This window comes from Ambystoma mexicanum, chromosome 12 (genome assembly GCF_040938575.1).
Source record: "Ambystoma mexicanum isolate Mex_15411 chromosome 12, UKY_AmexF1_1, whole genome shotgun sequence".
Classification (NCBI taxonomy): domain Eukaryota; kingdom Metazoa; phylum Chordata; class Amphibia; order Caudata; family Ambystomatidae; genus Ambystoma; species Ambystoma mexicanum.
In genome coordinates, this window is record NC_090936.1 from 1,242,269,534 (window position 1) to 1,242,295,681 (window position 26,148).

The following is a 26,148-nucleotide window of genomic DNA, read 5'->3' on the forward strand; positions in this document are numbered from 1 at the left end:
ATCCCCCAGCTCTAAACCCAGCTCCTCTTCTGAGCTCTCCAGACTCGAGACCTCCATCACCTCCCCGTCTTGCTCTGGGAAAGTCGTCTGGCGAGCATCCCCCAGCTCTACACAGGGGTCCTCTTCTGAGCCCTCCAGACTCGAGACCTCCATCACCTCCCCCTCTTGCTCTGGTAAAGTCATCTGGCCAGCATCCCCCAGCTCTAGACCCGGCTCCTCTTCTGAGCCCTCCAGAATCGAGAACTCCATCACCTCCTTCTCTTGATCTGGTAAAGTAATCTGCCCGGCTCCTCTTCCGAGCCCTCCAGACTCGAGACCTTTATCACCTCCCCCTCTTGCACTGGTAAAGTCGTCTGGTGAGCATCCCCCAGCTCTACACCTGGCTCCTCTTCCGAGTCCTCCACACTCGAGACCTCCATCACCTCCCCCTCTTGCTCTGGTAAAGGCGTCTGGTGAGCATCCCCCAGCTCTACACCCGGGTCCTCTTCTGAGCCCTCCAGACTCGAGACCTCCATCACCTCCCCCTCTTGCTCTGGGAAAGTCGTCTGGGGAGTATCCCCCAGCACTACACCCGGGTACTCTTCCGAGCCCTCCATACTCTAGACCTCCATCACCTCCCCCTCTTGCTCTGGAAAAGTCATCTGCCGAGCATCCCCCAGTTCTAAACCCGGCTCATCTTCCGAGCCCTCCAAACTCGAGACCTCCATCACCTCCCCCTCTTGCTCTGGTAAAGTCACCTGGCGAGCATCACCCAGCTCTAAACCCGGCTTCTCTTCCGAGCCGTCCAGACTCGAGACCTCCATCACCTCCCCCTCTTGCTCTAGTAAAGTCATCTGGCGAGCATCCCCCAGCTCTACATCCGGCTCCTCTTCCGAGCCCTCCAGACTCGAGACCTCCATCACCTCTCCCTCTTGCTCTGGGAAAGTCATCTGGCGAGCATCCCCCAGCTCTACACCCGGCTCCTCTTCCGAGCCCTTCAGACTTGAGACCTCCATCACCTCCCCCTCTTGCTCTGGGAAAGTCATCTGGCGAGTATCCCCCAGCTCTACACCCAGCTCCTCTTCTGAGCCCTCCAGACTCGAGACCTCTATCACCTCCCCCTCTTGCTCTGGTAAAGTCATCTGGCGAGCATCCCCCAGCTCTAAACCCAGCTCCTCTTCCGAGCTCTCCAGACTCGAGACCTCCATCACCTCCCCGTCTTGCTCTAGGAAAGTTGTCTGGCGAGCATCCCCCAGCTCTACACAGGGGTCCTCTTCTGAGCCCTCCAGACTCGAGACCTCCATCACCTCCCCGTCTTGCTCTAGGAAAGTTGTCTGGCGAGCATCCCACAGCTCTACACAGGGGTCCTCTTCTGAGCCCTTCAGACTCGAGACCTCCATAACCTCCCCCTCTTGCTCTGGGAAACTCATCTGGCGAGTATCCCCCAGCTCCAGCTCCTCTTCTGAGCCCTCCAAACTCGAGACCTCTATGACCTCCCACTCTTGCTCTGGTAAAGTCGTCTGGCGAGCATCCCCCAGCTCTAAACCCAGCTCCTCTTCCGAGCTCTCCAGACTCGAGACCTCCATCACCTCCCCCTCTTGCTCTGGGAAAGTCGTCTGGCGAGCATCCCCCAGCTCTACACAGGGGTCCTCTTCCGAGCCCTCCAGACTCAAGACCTCCATCACCTCCCCCTCGTGCACTGGGAAAGTCATCTGGTGAGCAACCCCCAGCTCTACACCCGGGTCCTCTTCCGAGCCCTCCAGACTCGAGACCTCCATCACCTCCCCCTCTTGCTCTGGTAAAGTCATCTGGTGAGCATCACCCAGCTCTAAACCCTGCTTCTCTTCCGAGCCCTCCAGACTCGAGACCTCCATCACCTCCCCCTCTTGCTCTGAGAAAGTCAACTGGCGAGCCTCATCCAGCTCTACACCCGGCTCTTCTTCTGAGCCCTCCAGACTAGAGACCTCCATCACCTCCTCCTCTTGCTCTGGGAAAGTCATCTGGCGAGCATCCCCCAGCTCTACACCTGGCTCCTCTTCCGAGCCCTCCAGACTCAAGACGTCCATCACCTCCTCCTCTTGCTCTGGGAAAGTCATCTGGTGAGCATCCCCCAGCTCTACACCTGGCTCCTCTTCCGTGCCCTCCAGACTCGAAACCTCCGTCACCTCCCCCTCTTGCTCTGGTAAAGTCATCTGGCGAGCATCCCCCAGCTCTACATCCGGCTCCTCTTCGAGCCCTCCAGACTCGAGACCTCCATCACCTCCCCCTCTTGCTCTGGTAAAGTCATCTGGCGAGCATCCCCCAGCTCTACACCCGGCTCCTCTTCCGAGCCCTCCAGACTTGAGACCTCCATCACCTCCCCCTCTTGCTCTGGTAAAGTCATAAGTAATCATCCCCTAGCTCTACATCCGGCTCCTCCTCCGAGCCCTCCAGACTCGAGACCTTTATCACCTCCCCCTCTTGCACTGGTAAGTTCATCTGGTGAGCATCCCCCAGCTCTACACCTGGCTCCTCTTCCGAGTCCTCCACACACGAGACCTCCATCACCTCCCCCTCTTGCTCTGCTAAAGTCGTCTGGTGAGCATCCCCCAGCTCTAAACCCGGCTTCTCTTCCGAGCCCTCCAGACTCGAGACCTCCATCACCTCCCCCTCTTGCTCTGAGAAAGTCAACTGGCGAGCCTCATCCAGCTCTACACCCGGCTCCTCTTCCGAGCCCTCCAGACTAGAGACCTCCATCACTTCCTCCTCTTGCTCTGGGAAAGTCATCTGGCGAGCATCCCCAGCTCTACACCTGGCTCCTCTTCCGAGCCCTCCAGACTCGAGACCTCTATCACCTCCTCCTCTTGCTCTGGGAAAGTCATCTGGCGAGCATCCCCCAGCTCTACACCCGGGTCCTCTTCTGAGCCCTCCAGACTCGAGGCCTCCATCACCTCCCGCTCTTGCTCTGGGAAAGTCGTCTGGGGAGCATCCCCCAGCTCTACACCCGGGTCTTCTTCCAAGGCCTTCAGACTCGAGACCTCCATCACCTCCCCCTCATGCTCTGGGAAAGTCATCTGGCGAGCATCCCCCAGTTCTAAACCCGGCTCATCTTCGGAGCCCTCCAAACTCGAGACCTCCATCACCTCCCGCTCTTGCTCTGGTAAAGTCATCTGGCGAGCATCACACAGCTCTAAACCCGGCTTCTCTTCCGAGCCGTCCAGACTCGAGACCTCCATCACCTCCCGCTCTTGCTCTAGTAAAGTCATCTGGCGAGCATCCCCCAGCTCTACACCCGGCTCCTCTTCCGAGCCCTTCAGACTCGAGACCTCCATCCCCTCCTCCTCTTGCTCTGGGAAAGACATCTGGCGAGCATCCCCCAGCTCTACACCCAGCTCCTCTTCCGAGCCCTCCAGACTCGAGACCTATATCACCTCCCCCTCTTGCTCTGGTAAAGTCATCTGGCGAGCATCCCCCAGCTCTAAACCCAGCTCCTCTTCCGAGCTCTCCAGACTCGAGACCTCCATCACCTCCCCCTCTTGCTCTGGGAAAGTCATCTGGCGAGCATCCCCCAGCTCTACACCCGGCTCCTCTTCCGAGCCCTCCAGACTCGAGACCTCCATCACCTCCTCCTCTTGCTCTGGGAAAGTCATCTGGCGAGCATCACCCAGCTCTAAACCCGGCTTCTCTTCCGAGCCATCCCTCCATCACCTCTCCCTCTTGCTCTGGGAAAGTCATCTGGTGAGCATCCCCCAGCTCTACACCCGGCTCCTCTTCCGAGCCCTTCAGACTCGAGACCTCCATCACCTCCCCATCTTGCTCTGGGAAAGTCATCTGGCGAGTATCCCCCAGCTCTACACCCAGCTCCTCTTATGAGCACTAAAGACTCGAGACCTCTATCACCTCCCCCTCTTGCTCTGGTAAAGTCGTCTGGCGAGCATCCCCCAGCTCTAAACCCAGCTCCTCTTCCGAGCTCTCCAGACACAAGACCTCCATCACCTCCTTCGTCTTGCTCTGGGAAAGTCGTCTGGCGAGCATCCCCCAGCTCTACACAGTGGTCCTCTTCTGAGCACTCCAGACTCGAGACCTCCATCACCTCCCCCTCTTGCTCTGGGAAAGTCATCTGGCGAGCATCCCCCAGCTCTACACCCGGGTCCTCTTCTGAGCCCTCCAGACTCGAGAACTCCATCACCTCCCCCTCTTGCTCTGGTAAAGTCATCTGGTGAGCATCACCCAGCTCTACACCCGGCTCATCTTCCGAGCCCTCCAGACTAGAGACCTCCATCACTTCCTCCTCTTTCTCTGGGAAAGTCATCTGGCGAGCATCCCCAGCTCTACACCTGGCTCCTCTTCCGAGCCCTCCAGACTCGAGACCTCCATCACCTCCTCCTCTTGCTCTGGGAAAGTCATCTGGCGAGCATCCCCCAGCTCTAAAGCCGGGTCCTCTTCTGAGCCCTCCAGACTCGAGGCCTCCATCACCTCCCGCTCTTGCTCTGGGAAAGTCGTCTGGGGAGCATCCCCCAGCTCTACACCCGGGTCCTCTTCCAAGGCCTTCAGACTCGAGACCTCCATCACCTCCCACTCTTGCTCTGGGAAAGTCATCTGGCGAGCATCCCCCAGTTCTAAACCCGGCTCATCTTCGGAGCCCTCCAAACTCGAGACCTCCATCACCTCCCTCTCTTGCTCTGGTAAAGTCATCTGGCGAGCATCACCCAGCTCTAAACCCGGCTTCTCTTCCGAGCCGTCCAGACTCGAGACCTCCATCACCTCCCGCTCTTGCTCTAGTAAAGTCATCTGGCGAGCATCCCCCAGCTCTACACCCGGCTCCTCTTCCGAGCCCTTCAGACTCGAGACCTCCATCCCCTCCTCCTCTTGCTCTGGGAAAGACATCTGGCGAGCATCACCCAGCTCTACACCCGGCTCATCTTCCGAGCCCTCCAGACTAGAGACCTCCATCACTTCCTCCTCTTTCTCTGGGAAAGTCATCTGGCGAGCATCCCCAGCTCTACACCTGGCTCCTCTTCCGAGCCCTCCAGACTCGAGACCTCCATCACCTCCTCCTCTTGCTCTGGGAAAGTCATCTGGCGAGCATCCCCCAGCTCTAAAGCCGGGTCCTCTTCTGAGCCCTCCAGACTCGAGGCCTCCATCACCTCCCGCTCTTGCTCTGGGAAAGTCGTCTGGGGAGCATCCCCCAGCTCTACACCCGGGTCCTCTTCCAAGGCCTTCAGACTCGAGACCTCCATCACCTCCCACTCTTGCTCTGGGAAAGTCATCTGGCGAGCATCCCCCAGTTCTAAACCCGGCTCATCTTCGGAGCCCTCCAAACTCGAGACCTCCATCACCTCCCTCTCTTGCTCTGGTAAAGTCATCTGGCGAGCATCACCCAGCTCTAAACCCGGCTTCTCTTCCGAGCCATCCAGACTCGAGACCTCCATCACCTCCCGCTCTTGCTCTAGTAAAGTCATCTGGCGAGCATCCCCCAGCTCTACACCCGGCTCCTCTTCCGAGCCCTCCAGACTCGAAACCTCCATCACCTCCCCCTCTTGCTCTGGGAAAATCATCTGGCGAGCATCCCCCAGCTCTACACCCGGCTCCTCTTCCGAGCCCTTCAGACTCGAGACCTCCATCACCTCCTCCTCTTGCTCTGGGAAAGTCATCTGGCGAGCATCCCCCAGCTCTACACCCGGGTCCTCTTCTGAGCCCTCCAGACTAGAGGCCTCCATCACCTCCCGCTCTTGCTCTGGGAAAGTCGTCTGGGGAGCATCCCCCAGCTCTACACCCGGGTCTTCTTCCAAGGCCTTCAGACTCGAGACCTCCATCACCTCCCCCTCATGCTCTGGGAAAGTCATCTGGCGAGCATCCCCCAGTTCTAAACCCGGCTCATCTTCGGAGCCCTCCAAACTCGAGACCTCCATCACCTCCCGCTCTTGCTCTGGTAAAGTCATCTGGCGAGCATCACCCAGCTCTAAACCCGGCTTCTCTTCCGAGCCGTCCAGACTCGAGACCTCCATCACCTCCCGCTCTTGCTCTAGTAAAGTCATCTGGCAAGCATCCCCCAGCTCTACACCCGGCTCCTCTTCCGAGCCATTCAGACTCGAGACCTCCATCCCCTCCTCCTCTTGCTCTGGGAAAGACATCTGGCGAGCATCCCCCAGCTCTACACCCAGCTCCTCTTCCGAGCCCTCCAGACTCGAGACCTATATCACCTCCCCCTCTTGCTCTGGTAAAGTCATCTGGCGAGCATCCCCCAGCTCTAAACCCAGCTCCTCTTCCGAGCTCTCCAGACTCGAGACCTCCATCACCTCCCCCTCTTGCTCTGGGAAAGTCATCTGGCGAGCATCCCCCAGCTCTACACCCGGCTCCTCTTCCGAGCCCTCCAGACTCGAGACCTCCATCACCTCCCTCTCTTGCTCTGGTAAAGTCATCTGGCGAGCATCACCCAGCTCTAAACCCGGCTTCTCTTCCGAGCCCTCCAGACTCGAGACCTCCATCACCTCCCCCTATTGCTCTGGGAAAGTCATCTGGTGAGCATCCCCCAGCTCTACATCCGGCTCCTCTTCCGAGCCCTCCAGACTCGAGACCTCCATCACCGCCCCCTCTTGCTTTGGGAAAGTCATCTGGCGATTATCCCCCAGCTCTACACCCAGCTCCTCTTCTGAGCCCTCCAGACTCGAGACCTCTATCACCTCCCCCTCTTGCTCTGGTAAAGTCGTCTGGCGAGCATCCCCCAGCTCTACACAGGGGTCCTCTTCCGAGCCCTCCAGACTCGAGACCTCCATCACCTCCCCCTCTTGCTCTGGGAAAGTCATCTGGCGAGCATCCCCCAGCTCTACATCCAGGTCCTCTTCCGAGCCCTCCAGACTTGAGACCTCCATCACCTCCCCCTATTGCTCTGGGAAAGTCAACTGGCGAGCCTCCTCCAGCTCTACACCCGGCTCTTCTTCCGAGCCCTCCAGACTCGAGACCTCCATCATCTCCCCCTCTTACTCTGGGAAAGGCATCTGGCGAGCATCCCCCAGCTCTACACCCGGCTCCTCTTCCGAGCCATCCAGACGTGAGACCTACATCACCTCCCCCTCTTGCTCTGGTAAAGTAATCTGGCTAGCATTCCCCAGCTCTACACCAGGCTCCTCTTCCGAGCCCTCCAGACTCGAGACCTCCATCACCTCCCCCTCTTGCTCTGGGAAAGTCATCTGGCGAGCATCCCCCAGCTCTACATCCGGCTCCTCTTCCGAGCCGTCCAGACTTGAGACCTCCATCACCTCCCCCTCTTGCTCTGGGAAAGTGAACTGGCGAGCATCCCCGAGCTCTACACCCGGCTCCTCTTCTGAGCCCTCCAGATTCGAGACCTCCATCACCTCCCCCTCTTGCTCTGGGAAAGTCATCTGCCGAGCATCCCCCAGCTCTACACCCGGCTCCTCTTCCGAACCGTCCAGACTCGAGACCTCCATCACCTCCCCTTCTTGCTCTGGTAAAGTAATCTGGCTAGCATCCCCCAGCTCTACACCCGGCTCGTCTTCCGAACCCTCCAGACTCGAGATCTCCATCACCTCCCCCTCTTGCTCTGGGAAAGTCAACTGGCGAGCCTCCTCCAGCTCTGCACCCGGCTCCTCTTCTGAGCCCTCCAGACTAGAGACCTCCATCACCTCCCCCTCTTGCTCTGGTAAAGTCATCTGGCGAGCATCCCCCAGCTCTACACCCGGCTCCTCTTCCGAACCCTCCAGACTTGAGAACTCCATCACCTCCCCCTCTTGCTCTGGGAAAGTCATCTGGCGAGCTTCCCCCAGCTCTAGACCCGGCTCTTCTTCCGAGCCCTTCAGACTTGAGATCTCCATCACCTCCTCCTCTTGCTCTGGGAAAGTCATCTGGCGAGCAATCCCCAGCTCCACACCCGGCTCCTCCTACAAGCCCTTCACACTCGAGACCTCCATCACCTCCTCCTCTTGCTCTGGGAAAGTCATCGGGCGAGCATCCCACAGCTCTCCACCTGGCTCCTCTTCCGAGCCCTCCAGACTCGAGACCTCCATCACCTCCCCCTCTTGCTCTGGTAAAGTCATCTGGCGAGCATCCCCCAGCTCTACACCCGGCTCCTCTTCCGAGCCCTCCAGACTCGAGACCTCCATCACCTCCCCCTCTTGCTCTGGTAAAGTCATCTGGCGAGCATCCCCCAGCTCTACATCCGGCTCATCTTCCGAGCCCTCCAGACTCGAGACCTCCATCACCTCCCACTCTTGCTCTGGTAAAGTCATCTGGCGAGCATCCCCCAGCTCTACATCCGGCTCATCTTCCGAGCCCTCCAGACTCGAGACCTCCATCACCTCCCCCTCTTGCTCTGTAAAGTCATCTGGCGAGCATCCCCCAGCTCTACACCCGGCTCCTCTTCCGAGCCCTCCAGACTCGAGACCTCCATCACCTCCCCCTCTTGCTCTGGGAAAGTCATCTGGCGAGCATCCCCCAGCTCTACACCCGGCCCCTCTTCCGAGCCCTCCAGACTCGAGACCTCCATCACCTCCCTCTCTTGCTCTGGGAAAGTCATCTGGCGAGCATCCCCCAGCTCTACACCCGGCTCTTCTTCCGAACCCTCCAGACTTGAGAACTCCATCACCTCCCCCTCTTGCTCTGGTAAAGTCATCTGGCGAGCTTCCCCTAGCTCTACACCCGGCTCCTCTTCCGAGCCCTTCACACTCGAGATCTCCATCACCTCCTCCTCTTGCTCTGGGAAAGTCATCTGGCGAGCATCCCCCAGCTCTACACCTGGCTCCTCTTCCGAGCCCTCCAGACTCGAGACCTCCGTCACCTCCTCCTCTTGCTCTGGGAAAGTCATCTGGTGAGCATCCCCCAGCTCTACACCTGTCCTCTCTTCCGAGCCCTGCAGACTCGAGACCTCCGTCACCTCCCCCTCTTGCTCTGGTAAAGTCATCTGGCGAGCATCCCCCAGCTCTACGCCCGGCTCCTCTTCCGAGCCCTCCAGACTCGAGACCTCCGTCACCTCCCCCTCTTGCTCTGGTAAAGTCATCTGGCGAGCATCCCCCAGCTCTACATCCGGCTCCTCTTCCGTGCCCTCCAGACTCGAGACCTCCATCACCTCCCCCTCTTGCTCTGGTAAAGTCATCTGGCGAGCATCCCCCAGCTCTACACCCGGCTCCTCTTCCGAGCCATCCAGACTTGAGACCTCCATCACCTCCCCCTCTTGCTCTGGTAAAGTCATAAGTGATCATCCCCCAGCTCTTCATCCAGCTCCTCCTCCGAGACCTCCAGACTCGAGACCTCCATCACCTCCCCCTCTTGCTGTGGTAAAGTAATCTGGCGAGCATCCCCCAGCTCTACAGCCGGCTCCTCTTCCGAGCCCTCCAGACTCGAGACCTCCATCACCTCCCCCTCTTGCTGTGGTAAAGTAATCTGGCGAGCATCCCCCAGCTCTACACCCGGCTCCTCTTCCGAGCCCTCCAGACTTGAGACCTTCATCACCTCCCCCTCTTGCTCTGGTAAAGTCATCTGGCGAGCATCCCCCAGGTCTACACCCGGCTCCTCTTCTGAGCCCTGCAGACTTTGACCTCCATCACCTCCTCCTCTTGATCTGGTAAAGTAATCTGGCGAGCATCCCCCAGCTCTACACCCGGCTCCTCTTGCGAGCCCGCCAGACTTGAGACCTCCATCACCTCCCCCTCTTGCTCTGGTAAAATCATCTGGCCAGCATCCCCCAGCTCCAGACCCGGCTCCTCTTCTGAGCCCTCCAGAATCGAGAACTCCATCACCTCCTCCTCTTGATCTGGTAAAGTAATCTGCCCGGCTCCTCTTCCGAGCCCTCCAGACTCAAGACCTTTATCACCTCCCACTCTTGCACTGGTAAAGTCGTCTGGTGAGCATCCCCCAGCTCTACACCTGGCTCCTCTTCCAAGTCCTCCACACTCGAGACCTCCATCACCTCCCCCTCTTGCTCTGGTAAAGTTGTCTGGTGAGCATCCCCCAGCTCTACACCCGGGTCCTCTTCTGAGCCCTCCAGACTCGAGACCTCCATCACCTCCCCCTCTTGCTCTGGGAAAGTCGTCTGGGGAGCATCCCCCAGCTCTACACCCGGGTACTCTTCCGAGCCCTCCAGACTCGAGACCTCCATCACCTCCCCCTCTTGCTCTGGGAAAGTCATCTGGCGAGCATCTCCCAGTTCTAAACCCGGCTCATCTTCCAAGCCCTCCAAATTCGAGACCTCCATCACCTCCCTCTCTTGCTCTGGTAAAGTCATCTGGCGAGCATCACGCAGCTCTAAACCCGGCTTCTCTTCCGAGCCGTCCAGACTCGAGACCTCCATCACATCCCTCTCTTGCTCTAGTAAAGTCATCTGGCGAGCATCCCCCAGCTCTACATCCGGCTCCCCTTCCGAGCCCTCCAGACTCGAGACCTCCATCTCCTCTCACTCTTGCTCTGGGAAAGTCATCTGGCGAGCATCCCCCAGCTCTACACCCGGCTCCTCTTCCAAGCCCTTCAGACTCGAGACCTCCATCACCTCCCCCTCTTGCTCTGGGAAAGTCATCTTGGGAGTATCCCCCAGCTCTACACCCAGCTCCTCTTCTGAGCCCTCCAGACTCGAGACCTCTATCACCTCCCCCTCTTGCTCTGGTAAAGTCGTCTGGCGAGCATCCCCCAGCTCTAAACCCAGCTTATCTTCCGAGCTCTCCAGACTCGAGACCTCAATCACCTCCCCCTCTTGCTCTGGGAAAGTCGTCTGGCGAGCATTCCCCAGCTCTACGCAGGGGTCCTCTTCCGAGCCCTCCAGACTCAAGACCTCCATCACCTCCCCCTCTTGCTCTGGGAAAGTCATCTGGCGAGCATCCCCCAGCTCTCCACCCAGGTCCTCTTCCGAGCCCTCCAGACTCGAGACCTCCATCACCCCCCCCTCTTGCTCTGGTAAAGTCATCTGGTGAGCATCACCCAGCTCTAAACCCGGCTTCTCTTCCGAGCCCTCCAGACTCGAGACCTCCATCACCTCCCCCTCTTGCTCTGAGAAAGTCAACTGGCGAGCCTCATCCAGCTCTACACCCGGCTCCTCTTCTGAACAGTCCAGACTAGAGACCTCCATCACCTCCTCCTCTTGCTCTGGGAAAGTCATCTGGCGAGCATCTCCCAGCTCTACACCTGGCTCCTCTTCCGAGCCCTCCAGACTCGAGACCTCCATCACCTCCTCCTCTTGCTCTGGGAAAGTCATCTGGTGAGCATCCCCCAGCTCTACACCTGGCTCCTCTTCCGAGCCCTGCAGACTCGAGACCTCCGTCACCTCCCCCTCTTGCTCTGGTAAAGTCATCTGGCGAGCATCCCCCAGCTCTACACCCGGCTCCTCTTCCGAGCCCTCCAGACTCGAGACCTCCGTCACCTCCCCCTCTTGCTCTGGTAAAGTCATCTGGCGAGCATCCCCCAGCTCTACAGCCAGCTCCTCTTCCGAGCCCTCCAGACTTGAGACCTCCATCACCTCCCCCTCTTGCTCTGGTAAAGTCATAAGTGATCATCCCCCAACTCTACATCCGGCTCCTCCTCCGAGCCCTCCAGACTCGAGACCTCCATCACCTCCCCCTCTTGCTCTGGTAAAGTAATCTGGCGAGCATCCCCCAGCTCTACACCCGGCTCCTCTTCCGAGCCCTCCAGACTTGAGACCTCCATCACCTCCCCCTCTTACTCTGGTAAAGTCATCTGGCGAGCATCCCCCAGCTCTACATCTGGGTCCTCTTCCGAGCCCTCCAGACTCGAGACCTCCATCACCTCCCCCTCTTGCTCTGGTAAAGTCATCTGGCGAGCATCCCCCAGGTCTACACCCAGCTCCTCTTCTGAGCCCTCCAGACCTTGACCTCCATCACCTCCTCCTCTTGATCTGGTAAAGTAATCTGGCGAGCATCCCCCAGCTCTACACCAGGCTCCTCTCGCGAGCCCTCCAGACTTGAGAATTCCATCACCTCCCCCTCTTGCTCTGGTAAAGTCATCTGGCCAGCATCCCCCAGCTCCAGACCCGGCTCCTCTTCTGAGCCCTCCAGAATCGAGAACTCCATCACCTCCTCCTCTTGATCTGGTAAAGAAATCTGCCCCGCTCCTCTTCTGAGCCCTCCAGACTCGAGACCTTTATCACCTCCCCCTCTTGCACTGGTAAAGTCGTCTGGTGAGCATCCCCCAGCTCTTCACCTGGCTCCTCTTCCGAGTCCTCCACACTCGAGACCTCCATCACCTCCCCCTCTTGCTCTGGTAAAGTCGTCTGGTGAGCATCCCCCAGCTCTACACCCGGGTCCTCTTCTGAGCCCTCCAGACTCAAGACCTCCATCACCTCCCCCTCTTGCTCTGTGAAAGTCGTCTGGGGAGCATCCCCCAGCTCTACACCGGGGTACTCTTCCGAGCCCTCCAGACTCGAGACCTCCATCACGTCCCCCTCTTGCTCTGGGAAAGTCATCTGGCGAGCATCCCCCAGTTCTAAACCCGGCTCATCTTCCGAGCCCTCCAAACTCGAGACCTCCATCACCTTCCCCTCTTGCTCTGGTAAAGTCATCTGGCGAGCATCACCCAGCTCTAAACCCGGCTTCTCTTCCGAGCCGTCCAGACTCAAGACCTCCATCACCTCCCCCTCTTGCTCTAGTAAAGTCATCTGGCGAGCATCCCCCAGCTCTACATCCGGCTCCTCTTCCGAGCCCTCCAAACTCGAGACCTCCATCACCTCTCCCTCTTGCTCTGGGAAAGTCATCTGGCGAGCATCCCCCCGCTCTACACCCGGCTCCTCTTCTGAGCCCTTCAGACTCGAGACCTCCATCACCTCCCCCTCTTGCTCTGGGAAAGTCATCTGGCGAGTATCCCCCAGCTCTACACCCAGCTCCTCTTCTGAGCCCTCCAGACTCGAGACCTCTATCACCTCCCCCTCTTGCTCTGGTAAAGTCGTCTGGCGAGCATCCCCCAGCTCTAAACCCAGCTCCTCTTCTGAGCTCTCCAGACTCGAGACCTCCATCACCTCCCCGTCTTGCTCTGGGAAAGTCGTCTGGCGAGCATCCCCCAGCTCTACACAGGGGTCCTCTTCTGAGCCCTCCAGACTCGAGACCTCCATCACCTCCCCCTCTTGCTCTGGTAAAGTCATCTGGCCAGAATCCCCCAGCTCTAGACCCGGCTCCTCTTCTGAGCCCTCCAGAATCGAGAACTCCATCACCTCCTTCTCTTGATCTGGTAAAGTAATCTGCCCGGCTCCTCTTCCGAGCCCTCCAGACTCGAGACCTTTATCACCTCCCCCTCTTGCTCTGGTAAAGGCGTCTGGTGAGCATCCCCCAGCTCTACACCCGGGTCCTCTTCTGAGCCCTCCAGACTCGAGACCTCCATCACCTCCCCCTCTTGCTCTGGGAAAGTCGTCTGGGGAGTATCCCCCAGCACTACACCCGGGTACTCTTCCGAGCCCTCCATACTCTAGACCTCCATCACCTCCCCCTCTTGCTCTGGGAAAGTCATCTGGCGAGCATCCCCCAGTTCTAAACCCGGCTCATCTTCCGAGCCCTCCAAACTCGAGACCTCCATCACCTCCCCCTCTTGCTCTGGTAAAGTCACCTGGCGAGCATCACCCAGCTCTAAACCCGGCTTCTCTTCCGAGCCGTCCAGACTCGAGACCTCCATCACCTCCCCCTCTTGCTCTAGTAAAGTCATCTGGCGAGCATCCCCCAGCTCTACATCCGGCTCCTCTTCCGAGCCCTCCAGACTCGAGACCTCCATCACCTCTCCCTCTTGCTCTGGGAAAGTCATCTGGCGAGCATCCCCCAGCTCTACACCCGGCTCCTCTTCCGAGCCCTTCAGACTCGAGACCTCCATCACCTCCCCCTCTTGCTCTGGGAAAGTCATCTGGCGAGTATCCCCCAGCTCTACACCCAGCTCCTCTTCTGAGCCCTCCAGACTCGAGACCTCTATCACCTCCCCCTATTGCTCTGGTAAAGTCATCTGGCGAGCATCCCCCAGCTCTAAACCCAGCTCCTCTTCCGAGCTCTCCAGACTCGAGACCTCCATCACCTCCCCGTCTTGCTCTAGGAAAGTTGTCTGGCGAGCATCCCCCAGCTCTACACAGGGGTCCTCTTCTGAGCCCTCCAGACTCGAGACCTCCATCACCTCCCCGTCTTGCTCTCGGAAAGTTGTCTGGCGAGCATCCCCCAGCTCTACACAGGGGTCCTCTTCTGAGCCCTTCAGACTCGAGACCTCCATAACCTCCCCCTCTTGCTCTGGGAAACTCATCTGGCGAGTATCCCCCAGCTCTACACCCAGCTCCTCTTCTGAGCCCTCCAAACTCGAGACCTCTATGACCTCCCACTCTTGCTCTGGTAAAGTCGTCTGGCGAGCATCCCCCAGCTCTAAACCCAGCTCCTCTTCCGAGCTCTCCAGACTCGAGACCTCCATCACCTCCCCCTCTTGCTCTGGGAAAGTCGTCTGGCGAGCATCCCCCAGCTCTACACAGGGGTCCTCTTCCGAGCCCTCCAGACTCAAGACCTCCATCACCTCCCCCTCGTGCTCTGGGAAAGTCATCTGGTGAGCAACCCCCAGCTCTACACCCGGGTCCTCTTCCGAGCCCTCCAGACTCGAGACCTCCATCACCTCCCCCTCTTGCTCTGGTAAAGTCATCTGGTGAGCATCACCCAGCTCTAAACCCTGCTTCTCTTCCGAGCCCTCCAGACTCGAGACCTCCATCACCTCCCCCTCTTGCTCTGAGAAAGTCAACTGGCGAGCCTCATCCAGCTCTACACCCGGCTCTTCTTCTGAGCCCTCCAGACTAGAGACCTCCATCACCTCCTCCTCTTGCTCTGGGAAAGTCATCTGGCGAGCATCCCCCAGCTCTACACCTGGCTCCTCTTCCGAGCCCTCCAGACTCAAGACGTCCATCACCTCCTCCTCTTGCTCTGGGAAAGTCATCTGGTGAGCATCCCCCAGCTCTACACCTGGCTCCTCTTCCGAGCCCTGCAGACTCGAGACCTCCCTCACCTCCCCCTCTTGCTCTGGTAAAGTCATCTGGCGAGCATCCCCCAGCTCTACACCCGGCTCCTCTTCCGTGCCCTCCAGACTCGAGACCTCCGCACCTCCCCCTCTTGCTCTGGTAAAGTCATCTGGCGAGCATCCCCCAGCTCTACATCCGGCTCCTCTTCGAGCCCTCCAGACTCGAGACCTCCATCACCTCCCCCTCTTGCTCTGGTAAAGTCATCTGGCGAGCATCCCCCAGCTCTACACCCGGCTCCTCTTCCGAGCCCTCCAGACTTGAGACCTCCATCACCTCCCCCTCTTGCTCTGGTAAAGTCATAAGTAATCATCCCCCAGCTCTACATCCGGCTCCTCCTCCGAGCCCTCCAGACTCGAGACCTCCATCACCTCCCCCTCTTGCTCTGGTAAAGTAATCTGGCGAACATCCCCCAGCTCTACAGCCGGCTCCTCTTCCGAGCCCTCCAGACTTGAGACCTCCATCACCTCCCCCTCTTACTCTGGTAAAGTCATCTGGCGAGCATCCCCCAGCTCTACATCCGGCTACTCTTCCGAGCCCTCCAGAATCGAGACCTCCATCACCTCCCCCTCTTGCTCTGGTAAAGTCATCTGGCGAGCATCCTCCAGGTCTACACCCGGCTCCTCTTCTGAGCCCTCCAGACTTTGACCTCCATCCCCTCCTCCTCTTGATCTGGTAAAGTAATCTGGCGAGCATCCCCCAGCTCTACACCCGGCTCCTCTTGCGAGCCCGCCAGACTTGAGACCTCCATCACCTCCCCCTCTTGCTCTGGTAAAGTCATCTGGCCAGCATCCCCCAGCTCCAGACCCAGCTCCTCTTCTGAGACCTCCAGAATCGAGAACTCCATCAACTCCTCCTCTTGATCTGGTAAAGTAATCTGCCCGGCTCCTCTTCCGAGCCCTCCAGACTCGAGACCTTTATCACCTCCCCCTCTTGCACTGGTAAGTTCATCTGGTGAGCATCCCCCAGCTCTAGACCTGGCTCCTCTTCCGAGTCCTCCACACTCGAGACCTCCATCACCTCCCCCTCTTGCTCTGCTAAAGTCGTCTGGTGAGCATCCCCCAGCTCTAAACCCGGCTTCTCTTCCGAGCCCTCCAGACTCGAGACCTCCATCACCTCCCCATCTTGCTCTGGGAAAGTCATCTGGCGAGTATCCTCCAGCTCTACACCCAGCTTCTCTTATGAGCACTCCAGACTCGAGACCTCTATCACCTCCCCCTCTTGCTCTGGTAAAGTCGTCTGGCGAGCATCCCCCAGCTCTAAACCCAGCTCCTCTTCCGAGCTCTCCAGACACAAGACCTCCATCACCTCCTTCGTCTTGCTCTGGGAAAGTCGTCTGGCGAGCATCCCCCAGCTCTACACAGGGGTCCTCTTCTGAGCCCTCCAGACTCGAGACCTCCATCACCTCCCCTTCTTGCTCTGGGAAAGTCATCTGGCGAGCATCCCCCAGCTCTAAAGCCGGGTCCTCTTCTGAGCCCTCCAGACTCGAGGCCTCCATCACCTCCCGCTCTTGCTCTGGGAAAGTCGTCTGGGGAGCATCCCCCAGCTCTACACCCGGGTCCTCTTCCAAGGCCTTCAGACTCGAGACCTCCATCACCTCCCACTCTTGCTCTGGGAAAGTCATCTGGCGAGCATCCCCCAGTTCTAAACCCGGCTCATCTTCGGAGCCCTCCAAACTCGAGACCTCCATCACCTCCCTCTCTTGCTCTGGTAAAGTCATCTGGCGAGCATCACCCAGCTCTAAACCCGGCTTCTCTTCCGAGCCGTCCAGACTCGAGACCTCCATCACCTCCCGCTCTTGCTCTAGTAAAGTCATCTGGCGAGCATCCCCCAGCTCTACACCCGGCTCCTCTTCCGAGCCCTCCAGACTCGAAACCTCCATCACCTCCCCCTCTTGCTCTGGGAAAATCATCTGGCTCCTCTTCCGAGCCCTCCAGACTCAAGACGTCCATCAGCTCCTCCTCTTGCTCTGGGAAAGTCATCTGGTGAGCATCCCCCAGCTCTACACCTGGCTCCTCTTCCGAGCCCTGCAGACTCGAGACCTCCCTCACCTCCCCCTCTTGCTCTGGTAAAGTCATCTGGCGAGCATCCCCCAGCTCTACACCCGGCTCCTCTTCCGTGCCCTCCAGACTCGAGACCTCCGTCACCTCCCCCTCTTGCTCTGGTAAAGTCATCTGGCGAGCATCCCCCAGCTCTACACCCGGCTCCTCTTCCGTGCCCTCCAGACTCGAGACCTCCGTCACCTCTCCCTCTTGCTCTGGGAAAGTCATCTGGCGAGCATCCCCCAGCTCTACACCCGGCTCCTCTTCCGAGCCCTTCAGACTCGAGACCTCCATCACCTCCCCCTCTTGCTCTGGGAAAGTCATCTGGCGAGTATCCCCCAGCTCTACACCCAGCTCCTCTTCTGAGCCCTCCAGACTCGAGACCTCTATCACCTCCCCCTCTTGCTCTGGTAAAGTCGTCTGGTGAGCATCCCCCAGCTCTAAACCCAGCTCCTCTTCCGAGCTCTCCAGACACGAGACCTCCATCACCTCCCCGTCTTGCTCTGGGAAAGTCGTCTGGCGAGCATCCCCCAGCTCTACACAGGGGTCCTCTTCTGAGCCCTCCAGACTCGAGACCTCCATCACCTCCCCCTCTTGCTCTGGTAAAGTCATCTTGTGAGCATCACCCAGCTCTAAACCCGGCTTCTCTTCCGAGCCCTCCAGACTCGAGACCTCCATCACCTCCCCCTCTTGCTCTGAGAAAGTCAACTGGCGAGCCTCATCCAGCTCTACACCCGGCTCCTCTTCCGAGCCCTCCAGACTAGAGACCTCCATCACTTCCTCCTCTTGCTCTGGGAAAGTCATCTGGCGAGCATCCCCAGCTCTACACCTGGCTCCTCTTCCGAGCCCTCCAGACTCGAGGCCTCCATCACCTCCCGCTCTTGCTCTGGGAAAGTCGTCTGGGGAGCATCCCCCAGCTCTACACCCGGGTCTTCTTCCAAGGCCTTCAGACTCGAGACCTCCATCACCTCCCCCTCATGCTCTGGGAAAGTCATCTGGCGAGCATCCCCCAGTTCTAAACCCGGCTCATCTTCGGAGCCCTCCAAACTCGAGACCTCCATCACCTCCCGCTCTTGCTCTGGTAAAGTCATCTGGCGAGCATCACCCAGCTCTAAACCCGGCTTCTCTTCCGAGCCGTCCAGACTCGAGACCTCCATCACCTCCCGCTCTTGCTCTAGTAAAGTCATCTGGCGAGCATCCCCCAGCTCTACACCCGGCTCCTCTTCCGAGCCCTTCAGACTCGAGACCTCCATCCCCTCCACCTCTTGCTCTGGGAAAGACATCTGGCGAGCATCCCCCAGCTCTACACCCAGCTCCTCTTCCGAGCCCTCCAGACTCGAGACCTATATCACCTCCCCCTCTTGCTCTGGTAAAGTCATCTGGCGAGCATCCCCCAGCTCTAAACCCAGCTCCTCTTCCGAGCTCTCCAGACTCGAGACCTCCATCACCTCCCCCTCTTGCTCTGGGAAAGTCATCTGGCGAGCATCCCCCAGCTCTACACCCGGCTCCTCTTCCGAGCCCTCCAGACTCGAGACCTCCATCACCTCCTCCTCTTGCTCTGGGAAAGTCATCTGGCGAGCATCACCCAGCTCTAAACCCGGCTTCTCTTCCGAGCCATCCCTCCATCACCTCTCCCTCTTGCTCTGGGAAAGTCATCTGGTGAGCATCCCCCAGCTCTACACCCGGCTCCTCTTCCGAGCCCTTCAGACCCGAGACCTCCATCACCTCCCCATCTTGCTCTGGGAAAGTCATCTGGCGAGTATCCCCCAGCTCTACACCCAGCTCCTCTTATGAGCACTCCAGACACAAGACCTCCATCACCTCCTTCGTCTTGCTCTGGGAAAGTCGTCTGGCGAGCATCCCCCAGCTCTACACAGGGGTCCTCTTCTGAGCCCTCCAGACTCGAGACCTCCATCACCTCCCCCTCTTGCTCTGGGAAAGTCATCTGGCGAGCATCCCCCAGCTCTACACCCGGGTCCTCTTCTGAGCCCTCCAGACTCGAGAACTCCATCACCTCCCCCTCTTGCTCTGGTAAAGTCATCTGGTGAGCATCACCCAGCTCTAAACCCGGCTTCTCTTCCGAGCCCTCCAGACTCGAGACCTCCATCACCTCCCCCTCTTGCTCTGAGAAAGTCAACTGGCGAGACTCATCCAGCTCTACACCCGGCTCATCTTCCGAGCCCTCCAGACTAGAGACCTCCATCACTTCCTCCTCTTTCTCTGGGAAAGTCATCTGGCGAGCATCCCCAGCTCTACACCTGGCTCCTCTTCCGAGCCCTCCAGACTCGAGACCTCCATCACCTCCTCCTCTTGCTCTGGGAAAGTCATCTGGCGAGCATCCCCCAGCTCTAAAGCCGGGTCCTCATCTGAGCCCTCCAGACTCGAGGCCTCCATCACCTCCTGCTCTTGCTCTGGGAAAGTCGTCTGGGGAGCATCCCCCAGCTCTACACCCGGGTCCTCTTCCAAGGCCTTCAGACTCGAGACCTCCATCACTTCCTCCTCTTTCTCTGGGAAAGTCATCTGGCGAGCATCCCCAGCTCTACACCTGGCTCCTCTTCCGAGCCCTCCAGACTCGAGACCTCCATCACCTCCTCCTCTTGCTCTGGTAAAGTCGTCTGGCGAGCATCCCCCAGCTCTAAACCCAGCTCCTCTTCCGAGCTCTCCAGACACAAGACCTCCATCACCTCCTTCGTCTTGCTCTGGGAAAGTCGTCTGGCGAGCATCCCCCAGCTCTACACAGGGGTCCTCTTCTGAGCCCTCCAGACTCGAGACCTCCATCACCTCCCCCTCTTGCTCTGGGAAAGTCATCTGGCGAGCATCCCCCAGCTCTACACCCGGGTCCTCTTCTGAGCCCTCCAGACTCGAGAACTCCATCACCTCCCCCTCTTGCTCTGGTAAAGTCATCTGGTGAGCATCACCCAGCTCTAAACCCGGCTTCTCTTCCGAGCCCTCCAGACTCGAGACCTCCATCACCTCCCCCTCTTGCTCTGAGAAAGTCAACTGGCGAGACTCATCCAGCTCTACACCCGGCTCATCTTCCGAGCCCTCCAGACTAGAGACCTCCATCACTTCCTCCTCTTTCTCTGGGAAAGTCATCTGGCGAGCATCCCCAGCTCTACACCTGGCTCCTCTTCCGAGCCCTCCAGACTCGAGACCTCCATCACCTCCTCCTCTTGCTCTGGGAAAGTCATCTGGCGAGCATCCCCCAGCTCTAAAGCCGGGTCCTCATCTGAGCCCTCCAGACTCGAGGCCTCCATCACCTCCTGCTCTTGCTCTGGGAAAGTCGTCTGGGGAGCATCCCCCAGCTCTACACCCGGGTCCTCTTCCAAGGCCTTCAGACTCGAGACCTCCATCACTTCCTCCTCTTTCTCTGGGAAAGTCATCTGGCGAGCATCCCCAGCTCTACACCTGGCTCCTCTTCCGAGCCCTCCAGACTCGAGACCTCCATCACCTCCTCCTCTTGCTCTGGGAAAGTCATCTGGTGAGCATCTCCCAGCTCTACACCTGGCTCCTCTTCCGAGCCCTCCAGACTCGAGACCTCCATCACCTCCTCCTCTTGCTCTGGGAAAGTCATCTGGTGAGCATCCCCCAGCTCTACACCTGGCTCCTCTTCCGAGCCCTGCAGACTCGAGACCTCCGTCACCTCCCCCTCTTGCTCTGGTAAAGTCATCTGGCGAGCATCCCCCAGCTCTACACCCGGCTCCTCTTCCGAGCCCTCCAGACTCGAGACCTCCGTCACCTCCCCCTCTTGCTCTGGTAAAGTCATCTGGCGAGCATCCCCCAGCTCTACAGCCAGCTCCTCTTCCGAGCCCTCCAGACTTGAGACCTCCATCACCTCCCCCTCTTGCTCTGGTAAAGTCATAAGTGATCATCCCCCAACTCTACATCCGGCTCCTCCTCCGAGCCCTCCAGACTCGAGACCTCCATCACCTCCCCCTCTTGCTCTGGTAAAGTAATCTGGCGAGCATCCCCCAGCTCTACACCCGGCTCCTCTTCCGAGCCCTCCAGACTTGAGACCTCCATCACCTCCCCCTCTTACTCTGGTAAAGTCATCTGGCGAGCATACCCCAGCTCTACATCTGGGTCCTCTTCCGAGCCCTCCAGACTCGAGACCTCCATCACCTCCCCCTCTTGCTCTGGTAAAGTCATCTGGCGAGCATCCCCCAGGTCTACACCCAGCTCCTCTTCTGAGCCCTCCAGACCTTGACCTCCATCACCTCCTCCTCTTGATCTGGTAAAGTAATCTGGCGAGCATCCCCCAGCTCTACACCAGGCTCCTCTCGCGAGCCCTCCAGACTTGAGAATTCCATCACCTCCCCCTCTTGCTCTGGTAAAGTCATCTGGCCAGCATCCCCCAGCTCCAGACCCGGCTCCTCTTCTGAGCCCTCCAGAATCGAGAACTCCATCACCTCCTCCTCTTGATCTGGTAAAGAAATCTGCCCCGCTCCTCTTCTGAGCCCTCCAGACTCGAGACCTTTATCACCTCCCCCTCTTGCACTGGTAAAGTCGTCTGGTGAGCATCCCCCAGCTCTTCACCTGGCTCCTCTTCCGAGTCCTCCACACTCGAGACCTCCATCACCTCCCCCTCTTGCTCTGGTAAAGTCGTCTGGTGAGCATCCCCCAGCTCTACACCCGGGTCCTCTTCTGAGCCCTCCAGACTCAAGACCTCCATCACCTCCCCCTCTTGCTCTGTGAAAGTCGTCTGGGGAGCATCCCCCAGCTCTACACCGGGGTACTCTTCCGAGCCCTCCAGACTCGAGACCTCCATCACGTCCCCCTCTTGCTCTGGGAAAGTCATCTGGCGAGCATCCCCCAGTTCTAAACCCGGCTCATCTTCCGAGCCCTCCAAACTCGAGACCTCCATCACCTTCCCCTCTTGCTCTGGTAAAGTCATCTGGCGAGCATCACCCAGCTCTAAACCCGGCTTCTCTTCCGAGCCGTCCAGACTCAAGACCTCCATCACCTCCCCCTCTTGCTCTAGTAAAGTCATCTGGCGAGCATCCCCCAGCTCTACATCCGGCTCCTCTTCCGAGCCCTCCAAACTCGAGACCTCCATCACCTCTCCCTCTTGCTCTGGGAAAGTCATCTGGCGAGCATCCCCCCGCTCTACACCCGGCTCCTCTTCTGAGCCCTTCAGACTCGAGACCTCCATCACCTCCCCCTCTTGCTCTGGGAAAGTCATCTGGCGAGTATCCCCCAGCTCTACACCCAGCTCCTCTTCTGAGCCCTCCAGACTCGAGACCTCTATCACCTCCCCCTCTTGCTCTGGTAAAGTCGTCTGGCGAGCATCCCCCAGCTCTAAACCCAGCTCCTCTTCTGAGCTCTCCAGACTCGAGACCTCCATCACCTCCCCGTCTTGCTCTGGGAAAGTCGTCTGGCGAGCATCCCCCAGCTCTACACAGGGGTCCTCTTCTGAGCCCTCCAGACTCGAGACCTCCATCACCTCCCCCTCTTGCTCTGGTAAAGTCATCTGGCCAGAATCCCCCAGCTCTAGACCCGGCTCCTCTTCTGAGCCCTCCAGAATCGAGAACTCCATCACCTCCTTCTCTTGATCTGGTAAAGTAATCTGCCCGGCTCCTCTTCCGAGCCCTCCAGACTCGAGACCTTTATCACCTCCCCCTCTTGCTCTGGTAAAGGCGTCTGGTGAGCATCCCCCAGCTCTACACCCGGGTCCTCTTCTGAGCCCTCCAGACTCGAGACCTCCATCACCTCCCCCTCTTGCTCTGGGAAAGTCGTCTGGGGAGTATCCCCCAGCACTACACCCGGGTACTCTTCCGAGCCCTCCATACTCTAGACCTCCATCACCTCCCCCTCTTGCTCTGGGAAAGTCATCTGGCGAGCATCCCCCAGTTCTAAACCCGGCTCATCTTCCGAGCCCTCCAAACTCGAGACCTCCATCACCTCCCCCTCTTGCTCTGGTAAAGTCACCTGGCGAGCATCACCCAGCTCTAAACCCGGCTTCTCTTCCGAGCCGTCCAGACTCGAGACCTCCATCACCTCCCACTCTTGCTCTAGTAAAGTCATCTGGCGAGCATCCCCCAGCTCTACATCCGGCTCCTCTTCCGAGCCCTCCAGACTCGAGACCTCCATCACCTCTCCCTCTTGCTCTGGGAAAGTCATCTGGCGAGCATCCCCCAGCTCTACACCCGGCTCCTCTTCCGAGCCCTTCAGACTCGAGACCTCCATCACCTCCCCCTCTTGCTCTGGGAAAGTCATCTGGCGAGTATCCCCCAGCTCTACACCCAGCTCCTCTTCTGAGCCCTCCAGACTCGAGACCTCTATCACCTCCCCCTATTGCTCTGGTAAAGTCATCTGGCGAGCATCCCCCAGCTCTAAACCCAGCTCCTCTTCCGAGCTCTCCAGACTCGAGACCTCCATCACCTCCCCGTCTTGCTCTAGGAAAGTTGTCTGGCGAGCATCCCCCAGCTCTACACAGGGGTCCTCTTCTGAGCCCTCCAGACTCGAGACCTCCATCACCTCCCCGTCTTGCTCTCGGAAAGTTGTCTGGCGAGCATCCCCCAGCTCTACACAGGGGTCCTCTTCTGAGCCCTTCAGACTCGAGACCTCCATAACCTCCCCCTCTTGCTCTGGGAAACTCATCTGGCGAGTATCCCCCAGCTCTACACCCAGCTCCTCTTCTGAGCCCTCCAAACTCGAGACCTCTATGACCTCCCACTCTTGCTCTGGTAAAGTCGTCTGGCGAGCATCCCCCAGCTCTAAACCCAGCTCCTCTTCCGAGCTCTCCAGACTCGAGACCTCCATCACCTCCCCCTCTTGCTCTGGGAAAGTCGTCTGGCGAGCATCCCCCAGCTCTACACAGGGGTCCTCTTCCGAGCCCTCCAGACTCAAGACCTCCATCACCTCCCCCTCGTGCTCTGGGAAAGTCATCTGGTGAGCAACCCCCAGCTCTACACCCGGGTCCTCTTCCGAGCCCTCCAGACTCGAGACCTCCATCACCTCCCCCTCTTGCTCTGGTAAAGTCATCTGGTGAGCATCACCCAGCTCTAAACCCTGCTTCTCTTCCGAGCCCTCCAGACTCGAGACCTCCATCACCTCCCCCTCTTGCTCTGAGAAAGTCAACTGGCGAGCCTCATCCAGCTCTACACCCGGCTCTTCTTCTGAGCCCTCCAGACTAGAGACCTCCATCACCTCCTCCTCTTGCTCTGGGAAAGTCATCTGGCGAGCATCCCCCAGCTCTACACCTGGCTCCTCTTCCGAGCCCTCCAGACTCAAGACGTCCATCACCTCCTCCTCTTGCTCTGGGAAAGTCATCTGGTGAGCATCCCCCAGCTCTACACCTGGCTCCTCTTCCGAGCCCTGCAGACTCGAGACCTCCCTCACCTCCCCCTCTTGCTCTGGTAAAGTCATCTGGCGAGCATCCCCCAGCTCTACACCCGGCTCCTCTTCCGTGCCCTCCAGACTCGAGACCTCCGCACCTCCCCCTCTTGCTCTGGTAAAGTCATCTGGCGAGCATCCCCCAGCTCTACATCCGGCTCCTCTTCGAGCCCTCCAGACTCGAGACCTCCATCACCTCCCCCTCTTGCTCTGGTAAAGTCATCTGGCGAGCATCCCCCAGCTCTACACCCGGCTCCTCTTCCGAGCCCTCCAGACTTGAGACCTCCATCACCTCCCCCTCTTGCTCTGGTAAAGTCATAAGTAATCATCCCCCAGCTCTACATCCGGCTCCTCCTCCGAGCCCTCCAGACTCGAGACCTCCATCACCTCCCCCTCTTGCTCTGGTAAAGTAATCTGGCGAACATCCCCCAGCTCTACAGCCGGCTCCTCTTCCGAGCCCTCCAGACTTGAGACCTCCATCACCTCCCCCTCTTACTCTGGTAAAGTCATCTGGCGAGCATCCCCCAGCTCTACATCCGGCTACTCTTCCGAGCCCTCCAGAATCGAGACCTCCATCACCTCCCCCTCTTGCTCTGGTAAAGTCATCTGGCGAGCATCCTCCAGGTCTACACCCGGCTCCTCTTCTGAGCCCTCCAGACTTTGACCTCCATCCCCTCCTCCTCTTGATCTGGTAAAGTAATCTGGCGAGCATCCCCCAGCTCTACACCCGGCTCCTCTTGCGAGCCCGCCAGACTTGAGACCTCCATCACCTCCCCCTCTTGCTCTGGTAAAGTCATCTGGCCAGCATCCCCCAGCTCCAGACCCAGCTCCTCTTCTGAGACCTCCAGAATCGAGAACTCCATCAACTCCTCCTCTTGATCTGGTAAAGTAATCTGCCCGGCTCCTCTTCCGAGCCCTCCAGACTCGAGACCTTTATCACCTCCCCCTCTTGCACTGGTAAGTTCATCTGGTGAGCATCCCCCAGCTCTAGACCTGGCTCCTCTTCCGAGTCCTCCACACTCGAGACCTCCATCACCTCCCCCTCTTGCTCTGCTAAAGTCGTCTGGTGAGCATCCCCCAGCTCTAAACCCGGCTTCTCTTCCGAGCCCTCCAGACTCGAGACCTCCATCACCTCCCCATCTTGCTCTGGGAAAGTCATCTGGCGAGTATCCCCCAGCTCTACACCCAGCTTCTCTTATGAGCACTCCAGACTCGAGACCTCTATCACCTCCCCCTCTTGCTCTGGTAAAGTCGCCTGGCGAGCATCCCCCAGCTCTAAACCCAGCTCCTCTTCCGAGCTCTCCAGACACAAGACCTCCATCACCTCCTTCGTCTTGCTCTGGGAAAGTCGTCTGGCGAGCATCCCCCAGCTCTACACAGGGGTCCTCTTCTGAGCCCTCCAGACTCGAGACCTCCATCACCTCCCCTTCTTGCTCTGGGAAAGTCATCTGGCGAGCATCCCCCAGCTCTAAAGCCGGGTCCTCTTCTGAGCCCTCCAGACTCGAGGCCTCCATCACCTCCCGCTCTTGCTCTGGGAAAGTCGTCTGGGGAGCATCCCCCAGCTCTACACCCGGGTCCTCTTCCAAGGCCTTCAGACTCGAGACCTCCATCACCTCCCACTCTTGCTCTGGGAAAGTCATCTGGCGAGCATCCCCCAGTTCTAAACCCGGCTCATCTTCGGAGCCCTCCAAACTCGAGACCTCCATCACCTCCCTCTCTTGCTCTGGTAAAGTCATCTGGCGAGCATCACCCAGCTCTAAACCCGGCTTCTCTTCCGAGCCGTCCAGACTCGAGACCTCCATCACCTCCCGCTCTTGCTCTAGTAAAGTCATCTGGCGA